General features: G+C 39.2%; 1 long non-coding RNA gene across 2 annotated transcripts in view; it reads right to left on the bottom strand.

Moving 5' to 3' along the window:
- The window catches only part of LOC114031176, a 79395-nt gene that overhangs the window by 33360 nt on the left and 35678 nt on the right, over positions 1-10357 (bottom strand). The gene's annotated exons all lie outside the window — the stretch shown is intronic.

Here is a 10357-nt window from a genome sequence, read left to right as displayed (position 1 = left end):
GGGGGGGGGGGGCAGACACTGAAGCGATTTTCAAGAGGGCCCCAAGCCAGATTGTTAAGACTTGCAGGATCACTCAGACACCTGCTTCTGTTTGGTCAACCCTCTGCCCCCATGGTTTCCACTAAGACCCTGAGAAGGTAAAAAACAACACTGCTGGGAGCTTTAGTGTGCTTGGTAGAAGCTATCTGCTTCCCAGTCATGTTGCCTTCATTCTTGTACTGTCTGCCACTGCTGAAGAGGCTGGCACCAGACCAAAGGAGGTCAGTAGAAAGAACATCCTTTAATCCTGTTCTAACTGGATATTGACCATCATCCCCTTCAAAAAGAGGACTTCTAAGGATGGGCAAAAGAACTCCCTAGATGGCAACAGGACTCACTTTGGCACAGTACCTTCCCTAGAAAACAGGATGCAAAGATTATTTTGGACCCTAAGCAATGTGCTTACTCAGAGAAGTCAATCTTTTGCTCCTCTTACCCCTTTTGTTTTGGGGGAGGAGAGGAAGAAGAGCCAGATAAATATGAGTAGATCTTCTCCAATTTTATTTGCTGGGAACAGGAGAAGCATTAGCATAGCATGTGTGAATATTCTATGTTTACTTAAACCGTGTGTGTGTGTGTGTGTGTGTGTGTGTGTGTGCGCGTCTGTCTGTCTGTCTGTGACAGAGAGAGATGTCAAGGGAGATTTAATATATTCATATATTGTTATTGTTATTTTGCACTTGTTCTGCTTCTGTGTAGGAGAGAATATCAATGAGGCTCCATAGCCCTGGCATAATTTACTGAACTCATTAGGAAAAAAAAAAAACAAAACTCTACTTCCTACTGTGTAATGAGGCCTGCAGTGCCACCTTGTGGCCACATAAACACATGTAATTTCTCATTTCAAGCCAGGTTAGAAAAGCCTTCAGATGCTTTCATTTATAGTTTGACTCAGAGGAGTGTACAGGTCAGGCCCTTACACATGCCAACCCAACACCTATTACAAAAAGGTGGTTAGGTCCTGTCTGGAAATCCATTTCATAGTCTCCCGGAGGTATGTCATAGAGGTCAAGTGAGGAGAAATAAGTATTTTTTTAATTGCATACTTCCTAATTACATGGGATAGAATATGGACATTACATAGTAGAAGCTTAATCACCTCATTATGTATGAGTTCCACAGCAAGCTCCATTAAGTAAAGGATCCTCCATTATCCTTCCTACTAATTTTTCATTATGCACTGGATGGTGAGAGCTACATATAGCACCCACAATGTGATACCAAAATGTTGATCCAAATTTCTTGAAGCAGTTTGTATATAACTATATAACCCTTTTACCCACTTTTGATATGTAAATAAAGTAATTTTTTAAAAAATAATAAAACATGTCAAAACAGTACCTTTGCTTTTTATTCCATTTGGTACCAGGGGTTGGACTAAAGGATTTATAGACTAACAGGTTGCTACATCTGGAAGAAATCTTAGAGAAATGCACAAATTTAGAAATTCTGGCCTATTAAGGGATAAGAACATAAGCACAGAGAATTAACCAGGCCTCTTTAAAGTCCAAATCAAGTCTGTGAATCATTTCTACACCCCTCCAACTCACAGTTACCTTTCTAGACTCTGCAGTATTATTTATTGTCTGTATCACTTCTTTGGGGTTTCATCATATATCATATACTTCTAGTAGTCTTTAGCCTTTAGCTCTTGCATTGTTACTTAATTTTTATGTGTTTATGTTTTGTTCCCCCAACTAGAATATAAACTCCTTAAGTGAATGGATTTTGTGATATCCTTCTTTGTAACTCCCTCAAACTTTACAAATATTTCCTTAAAAAATTCCGGTTCTTCAGTAAACTATCAGTTTTGGTCTGGCCAGAAGTCAAGCTCCCTACAATAGTAACTCATATTTGTGTTTCCATAATTATTTTTTAATTTAAAAAATCTTCTCACCCTCAAAAGTCATGTACATTTTTATACGCTAGTAATAAAGACCAATCATTTAAAAAATGAAGTTACCTACAGGATCAGACATCACATTCTTTTTGGCATTTAAATCTCTTCACAGCCTGACCTTTCTCTACCCTACATTTCACTCCTACTCCATGCACATCCAGCCATATTGACCTACTTACTGTTCCTCAAACAGAAAACTTCATCATCCATCTTGCTGCCTTTACAATGGCTATTTCCTCCCAATCTACCCCCCCACTTTCCATAGACTATGTATGTATTTTATATAAACCTATTTATTTATTTATTGTCTTTCCCATTAGAATATGAGCTCTTTTAGGGCAGGTTCTATTTTTGTCTTTCTTTGTATCTCCAGCACTTAGTATAGTACCTTCGCACATGATAAGCTTTTAATAAATGTTTGTTGTCTGAATGAACAAAATCCCATTTACAATGAACAATAAGAAACTATAAAACACTCAGGAATTACTCTACCTAGAAATATACATTGTCTGTATTTAGATAACTATAAAAATCATAATGACTGATATAAAAGAAACTAAATAATTGGAAAGATTCCATTTTCATGACTGGGTTCAATCAATGTAACAAAAATTATAATACTTCCCAATTTACATGTTTAATGCAATGCAATACAATTCATATTTATTAAGTGCCTACTATATGTCAGGCACTGTACTAAACACAGGGGATGCGAATAAAGATAGTTCCTGCCCTCCAAGAATTTACAATCAAATAGGACAAGACAACACACAAAAGAAAGATGAAAACAGGGTGGGGAGAGTAAAGGGTACTCAGCATGGGGGCATGATCATGGTGGTGTAGAAACCAAGCAGTGCATCTGGTGGGAAATGAAGAATTGGCTGTGCATCTGAGACTTCAGCAGGCTGTGGGAAATTTTTTTGCTCCACTTTCCAGTCTTCTAATCAGAGGGACAGAGACAACTGAGACTACTGATGAGGTGTGAATACCAAAGCTGAAGCAATACTAATGAAAATACCAAAGGATTTCACAAAAATAGTTAAATTCATAATGTAATTTATAAGTACAAGGGGCTAATCAACAGTTTCCTAACCAACTTAACATGCTCACAGGGACTTTTAGAGTTTATCTCCCTTCAGAAGGTGGAGACATGTTTCTAGTCACGTACTCAAAAATGGCTTTCATTGATAGGCCTCCAAAGATGAATTAGTTGGGAGGGTAGATAAGAGCAGCCACCCCTTTGTACTGGCTTATAAAAGAGAAATGACATATCAGCTCACTCCTTTTCTACTTTTCTTCCAGAGATTCTCATAATGTAGTAGGTGAAGTTTTCTCAACACTAAGGGCTGGTTTATGGGAAAGGCCCATACTTAATCCCACTCAGCCAGAGGGAGATTCCCCAGGATCTGCTGCTAGTGTAGGCCAAGCATAAAAAGTAGATTCAAGTTTTCAATACAATAAGTATTTGTGTGGCGTAAAATATAATTAAAACCAACTTTACTATAAGAGTCTCCCCTGGGCTCACTCTTCCATCCACACCCGCACTAGGAAGCTGCCATTCCCAGAGAGGCAGCTGTTACACTCTCAGGGTTCTATGGATAACCTTGTGGATGTCTGTCCTCCTAAAAGTAGTTCATGAGCTTCCACCAGAATGCTTTTCCTTAACATTCAGTAGATTCAGTTCATTCTTTAGCAAAGGGATTTAATGAGAAGGGACAGCAAACAAAATTGGTACAAAACATTCCTCCCAAACAGGAAAAACACTTTTCTCTTGCCCACACAAAGTCCCTAGGAAGAACAGGTCCAAACTTAAAGTACAATGGTAGTGAGATACATATGTAGACAACATGTGGGGCCAAGGTTTTACTCAACTGCTTCTGGCCCTGGAATTTCTTTTTTGCCTTTGAGTAGTCTTCATGAAGTTCCTTTAGGTATAATAACAACAACAACAACAACAAGCTAACATTTACATAGTGCCTACTACGTGCCAGGCATTGTGCTAAGTGATAGGTAGACACTATTATTATTATTCCCATTTTACAAATGAGGAAACTGAGGTAGAGGTTAAATGATCTGTCCAGGATCACACAACTAGTAAGTGTCTATGGCTAGATTTGAACTCAGGTCTTCCTGACTCCAGACCCAAAGCTCTATCACTTAGCTCTCTGTGGGGTGGTTTATCCACTGCTGGGCCAGGCTACTTCTGCTACTTCAAGTACCAGGGGAGAGGGAAATGGTAGATGTCACCTAACTGTGACGTGCTATGCTAGGCTGCTGCTGGGCTCAACTACTTAGCTATGACTCTGCAATCTCTCCAGATGTCATAATGCCCACAAGATAAATACCTGGGCTTATTCACCTCAAGGTGCTACTTAGTAGCCTCCCAACTCTTGTGCCTACTGATACTATGTCCAGTGAACTCTTGTACCAACTCTTGTTATCAACTGGACCTCTGGATTTCCAAAATTCACAAGGTTGTTGCCTGGACAAATTCACTTGAGAATGTTTATTTGCCTAATATCAGGAAAGAATAAATACAAAAGAAAAGAGGTGCCATGGACACCCAGTTGACTTTCCCTTACCGACAGCTCAAGTCAGTCCTGCTACTTAAAGCTGCCAAGGAAAGATATGATACGAGGATGGGGAAGAAGTGTCAAGGAGGTGAGGTCTTTTCTCCCCCCTGTACGGACACTCAGTTCCAACTCAGAACATGTTGATTCATTAGTTCTACAGGCTCCAAAGCCATTTAGCTGCTCATTACCAGAAGCGTCCATACTGTTGGACTGAAAGGAGACAGAGAATATCTGTGCATGCTCTAAGGTCTGGGCCCTTATTAGCCAGTTTTCCTCATTACATTACTAAGACAGGTTTAAAAAGTACATGATTACAGGGTTAAAAGGATACAAAATTTTATCTCCATACTCTTTGCAGCAAACAATCATCTGGAACAGAAGGGCATTCTTCCAAAGAGAATAGCTAAGATGAAAAACTGCTATTTCCCCTCAGACTAAGCCTTCTTATACTTTAAGGATAGTGTACACAGCAATGGAAGGCAAAGGGGCTAGGGAAGGGAAAGAAACTTTTGCCTCATTCCAACCTCAATGAAGCATTGGTTGGTAAGCTCTTGTTCTCAACAGGGCTGACTACCCTCTCCAGCAATGACCAATCTCTTACCACAGCAATCTTTGGCCTGCTCTTGCAAGCAATCCTCAAGAGCTTTCAACGCTTGGCCATGTGGTTCCCTTCTCCATGGCTGCCATGTATTTGAGAGGGTTATGCTATTTTAAGGCTGAGATCAGGAACTCAACATTACCTAGAAATCCTCCTCTCACGCTGGTGGGTGAGAGCATGTCTCCTTCTCCCATTTGCTTCTGCTCCAAGTCAAAGAATCCTGGAATATGACTTTTTGGCTAGAGGAAAGGGATTAGCTAAGGCAGCATGATCCTAGAATCCAGGCTTCTATCCAAAAAAAGGAAAATTTTTTGGCTAGTGCTGACTTGAGGTTTCCCAAGTACAAGGGTTTGCAGAACCAGCCTTTTACTGAGAGGAGAATTTTGTAAGCAGTGCACTTCTTGATGACAGAGAAGATTCTATGAAAGGTCCTCATTGCTGTGAGGAGCAACAGCAGGAGACTAAAGTCATGATGTGAAAGAGCATGAGACTTAAACTTTGCAATCCACAAACATTGAATTATTGAGACAGTTGCGGGTCTTATGTGAAAGAAGGTTACAGCCGCAAGTGTGTTTCCCTTCTAGGTGTACCCACGCTGTTATAGTAGTACCATAAGACTAAATGAGTCTCTATTCATTGAAAGAGGACTCATCAATCCCCAATCACAGGTTGGCCCATACATAAAGGTCTTTAGGACTCTGATGGAAAGTAGGACTCACTGAAAAGAGAGGATAGGTATATTCATTGTTTATGTGCTATTGTGAGTCTTTTTTATATGTTTTTCACTTTCTATAAAGTGAATAAAGGCAGTCCAACACCCAATAAATTCATTATTTTCTTGAGTGATTGTATTGGATATGGGGAAACCTTGTTGCCCACTGATGTGGAGACCTAGACATATGCTACATTTGCAAATTTTCCCAGTGTAAACTGCCAGCGGAAGCATGAGTCAAAGAAAGAGTGATTTGGGGTCTGTGTAAGTATAAGATGTAACTTGTCATAAGACATAATAACTTATATTCTGAGTTTATATGGACTAGGTTCTTCCATTCTTTGAGGCAACTTCAAAGATTGCCAGCTTTACTAGATAAAAGTTGCCTGTTGTGGACTAGTGTCAAATACTGCTGAATGGGTAGGTTAGAAACAGATTATGGAATTTCTCACTGGGTGATCTCATCAGCTTTCATGGGTTCAATTATCACCTCTATCCAGGTAAACCAGGAGCTATAGACATGCATCACCAACTGGATGCCCCATCAGCATCTCAAGCTCATCACATGAAAAACAGGAATTATCTTTCTCCCTGAATCTGCTTACATGGGGATCAACATCCTAACCTCCCTAGCCCTCATGTAAATTAAGCTTGTTTTTCCTTAAAAGATAGTGAAACTGTCCTTAAGATTTGACTGGCTCAGGGGACTGAAGGCAAAGGCTGTTGACATGAGTTCCTGGTTACCTGATTACAAAGCAAGCATGAAGAACTCTAGCCTCTCAGTCACTTGGTTGGTAGACCAAGATGGACAACTCAGGCGCAGATGAACTTGGCTCAGCTAAATCAATTCACAGTGAACTCATTACATATCCTTGTTGAATAACTTTCCCTTGATATGGCCAACTCCTTCTGTTGACTGTTGAATGGCTTATAAAGTGTCTCATTTAATTCTATTGTTGAACTTAAACTAGCAGGGGACTGGCCTGAGTCAGGCCTTTCCCAGAATACCTCCTTCCTTCCAAATTTCCCTACTGCTGTCAAGGCACCACCCTCCTTCAAGTAACTCAGGCTCACAACTTCAGTGTTATGCTTATCTTTTTACTCTCACTCAATTCATTTGTCATTTCCACTTTCATAATATTTCTCCTATACATCCCTTTCTCTCTATTCACACAGCCACAAACCTAGTTCAGGTCCTTATCACCTGTCACTTGGTCTATTACAATAATCTAACTGGTCTGTAGGCTATATGTCTTTCCCACTCTAATCTATCTTCCACTCAGCTGACAAAGTGATTTTCCTAAAGTATAGGTCTAAGCATGACACTCCCTTGCTCAATAAATTCCAGTGCCTCCCTATTTCCTTCAGGATCAAATATAAATTCCTGTTTGGCAATAAAAGACATTCATGACCTGGTACCTTCATATCCTCCCAGTCTTATGCTTACTCCCCTCCACACACTTGATGATCTAGTTTCACTGGCCTGGTACAAGAAATCATCTAATGCTTCATTCCCCTCCATGCATCAAATGCTCTGCCCTTTCTGCTATACTTCTTAGTTTCCCTTCAAGATTTAGCTTAAATCCTCATCTGTAGGAGACCTTTAGCAGTCCCCTACATTGCTAGGGCCTTCCCCTCCATATTACTGGTACATACTGTATATGTATCAAAGCAGCAACAACTTATCTAGTTGCTTACATGTTGTTTCCCCTTGTAAAACTTGAGAGCAGAAGCTGTTTTTGTCTTTATGTTCCCCATGCTTCACACAAAACCTAGCACATCGTAAGTATTTAACGAATACTTGTGGCCTCTTTGGCTATTAATATGTTACCAAGTTGTTGGTGACAAATTAATTGTAAAAATGTGGGCACACCCAATGATCCCTTGAAGTGAGAACAAATTCATTGAATGAACTGAAAGGAAACTTGACTTTGGATGGGTCAAAATTCGCCATATACTAAAGGCCTTTAAATAACTGATTCCTGGAGTTAGTCAGTTTGAAAGTTCAAGGAATCAGGTCAAGAACAGCTTCATGGAGTGTGACTCCCCTGCCTACCCTTAAAGGAAGTAGGAGAAGAAGGTACCCTCTTTTCTCCAACTGACATGAAAGTTACCTGTGGATCTACTCATCAATTTGTTGTTCTTTTGTTTTTGTCGAGGCAATCGGGGTTAAGTGACTTGCCCAGCGTCACACAGCTAGTATCATATGTCTGAGGCTGGATTTGAACTCAGGTCCTCCTGACTCCAGAACTGGTGCTCTATCCACTGTGCCACCTAGCTGCCCCCAGAGCTGCTCATCAATTCAAGAGAATCTGAGCCACAGTTAAGGAGAACCACAATCTCCAGATAGATGAAGACAGAGAAAGTCAGCAAGGAAGAAACTTCAAGGATCAGGATCTTTGGCAGTCAAGAAAGGAGTTGGTTATTGGCTCAAGAGAGCTAGCCCTAGCAGTCAAGAATTGCCCCAAAGAACCACAGGGAGGAGCAGACCCATCTGAGGGGGAAACGAGGCACCCAAGAAGTAACAGTGGGAAAATGCTAAAAGAATATTAAGACCCTGAAATATCAGAGGAGTCGGTACCCTTAGTCACATGTGTTCCCTAAGCCCAGGGCTTACTACTATTGTATTCTGTTTGTACCCATTCTTCCCATGAAGGCATGTGTATTTGTGGGAGGGCACGCCCTAGGTTTTTGAGGAGAAATCTTTTGTTGATACTGGGGTTTTTGGGGGGGTTGGTTTTGTTTTGGTTTTTTTGGAGTAGCATTTGGCATTAAGTGACTTGCCCAGGGTCTCACAGCTAATAAGTGTCAAGTGTCTGAAGCTGCATTTGAACTCAGGTCCTTTTGATCCATTGTGCCACCTAGCTGCCTCTTTGCTACTGTTCTTACTATGACTTTACTTTTAGCTCATTGTGTCTACTGGTTAATTGCTAATGGGACATCCATTGCTAGGGTCTTGTGAGCCATAGTTTTAGAAGCCTAGGCATACAGACTACACTTAGAATCAGAGTAGTCACCCCCTACCCTCCAAGGATACAACCTGAAAATCAAAAAATGCCAAGTTGACAGAAGTAGTTCAGAGAGGACACTACTATGAAGACTTCATCCAAGATATATTTGCATGCCCTATATGCATCTACAGAGACCCACAAGAAAGATTATCTGGGAACAGGGAAGGAGATATCTTTCACAACTATAGATAGGAGAAGAGGTTTTGACCAAATATAATGGGTTAGAAAGATTAACAGCAGATAAAATATGCAATTTTGGTTGCACAAAATTGAAAAGTTTTGACACAAACAAAATTAAGGAAGTTAAAATTTGATGGGAAAGTGTTACTTTGTACCAAAACTTCTCTGACATGGATCTGATATCTAAGCTATATACAGAATTGATTCAAATATATAAGAACAAGAACAATTACCCGATCAGCAAATGGTGAAAGGATATAAACAGGTAGTTCTCAAAAAAAGAAATAGAAAATAGCAACAACCATGTGAAAAAATGCTCCAAGTCACTAATAAAAATGAAAATGCAAATTAAAATAACTCTGCAGTTTCATATCATACCTATCAGATTATAAAGACGACAAAAAGGAGAAAATGACAACTGCTAAAGGAAATGTGGAATGTACTACTGAGAAGGTGTGAAGTAGTCTTGCCATTCTGGAAAGCAATGTGAACTCTGCCCCAAAAGTTACTCAATTACAAATCCTTTTATCCAAGGACACCACCAGTAGGTATATACCCAAAAGAGATCAAAGAAAGAGGGAAAGGATCCATGCATACAAAAATATTCACAGCCACACTGTTTGTTGTAGCAAAGAAATGGAAATTACAGAAGTGTTTATTCAGTTTGAGAATAGTTGATTTATGAAAGATGAATATAATGAAATATAATTGCACTGTAAGAAATGAACAAGTGAAATCAGAGAAATCTGAGAAAACTTGTATGAACTAATGTAGGACTAGGAGAAAAATTTATACTATGACTACAACCAGGGGTGTGCCAAGTTGAACTAACTCAACTGATTCTCCATTATTAAACTGTCAGTATGAGCATTTCTACCACAGAATTGTTATTGTATTGAATGTGAAGACTTAAGATACTGATGGAGAAAATGTTAATAATTCAGATTAAACTTAAAAGTGTGTCTTATATACTTTTTTGGGTTTTTTTGGAGAACCAGGTATTAAACATTTACGAACATATCCTTATATATTATATATATAATAATATTATATATTATGTATTATAACTTTATATGACTTAAGAGCAATGCAATGACTAATCACAGGTCCAGATACATACTGAAACCTTTTCTGCTGTGGTCAATGCATATCTATGTTTTGCTTAAATGTGTTTATTTGCAAACAGGATGGCTTTGGGGTGAAGAGGAGAGGGGGGGATTTGAAGTTCAGATAGAGACTAATGACACTGATTTTAAAAAAAGAAGAAAGAAAAGAGCATCAATTAAACTTTTTTTGTATTTTGTTTTGTTTTTTTTAATTTCTTTTTTTTTCTTTTTTTTTTTC

This window comes from Vombatus ursinus, unplaced genomic scaffold (assembly GCF_900497805.2).
Source record: "Vombatus ursinus unplaced genomic scaffold, bare-nosed wombat genome assembly UNPS02015096.1, whole genome shotgun sequence".
Lineage (NCBI taxonomy): Eukaryota > Metazoa > Chordata > Mammalia > Diprotodontia > Vombatidae > Vombatus > Vombatus ursinus.
The sequence above is the reverse complement of the archived record's forward strand: the minus strand, read 5'-3'. Positions and strand labels throughout refer to the sequence as shown.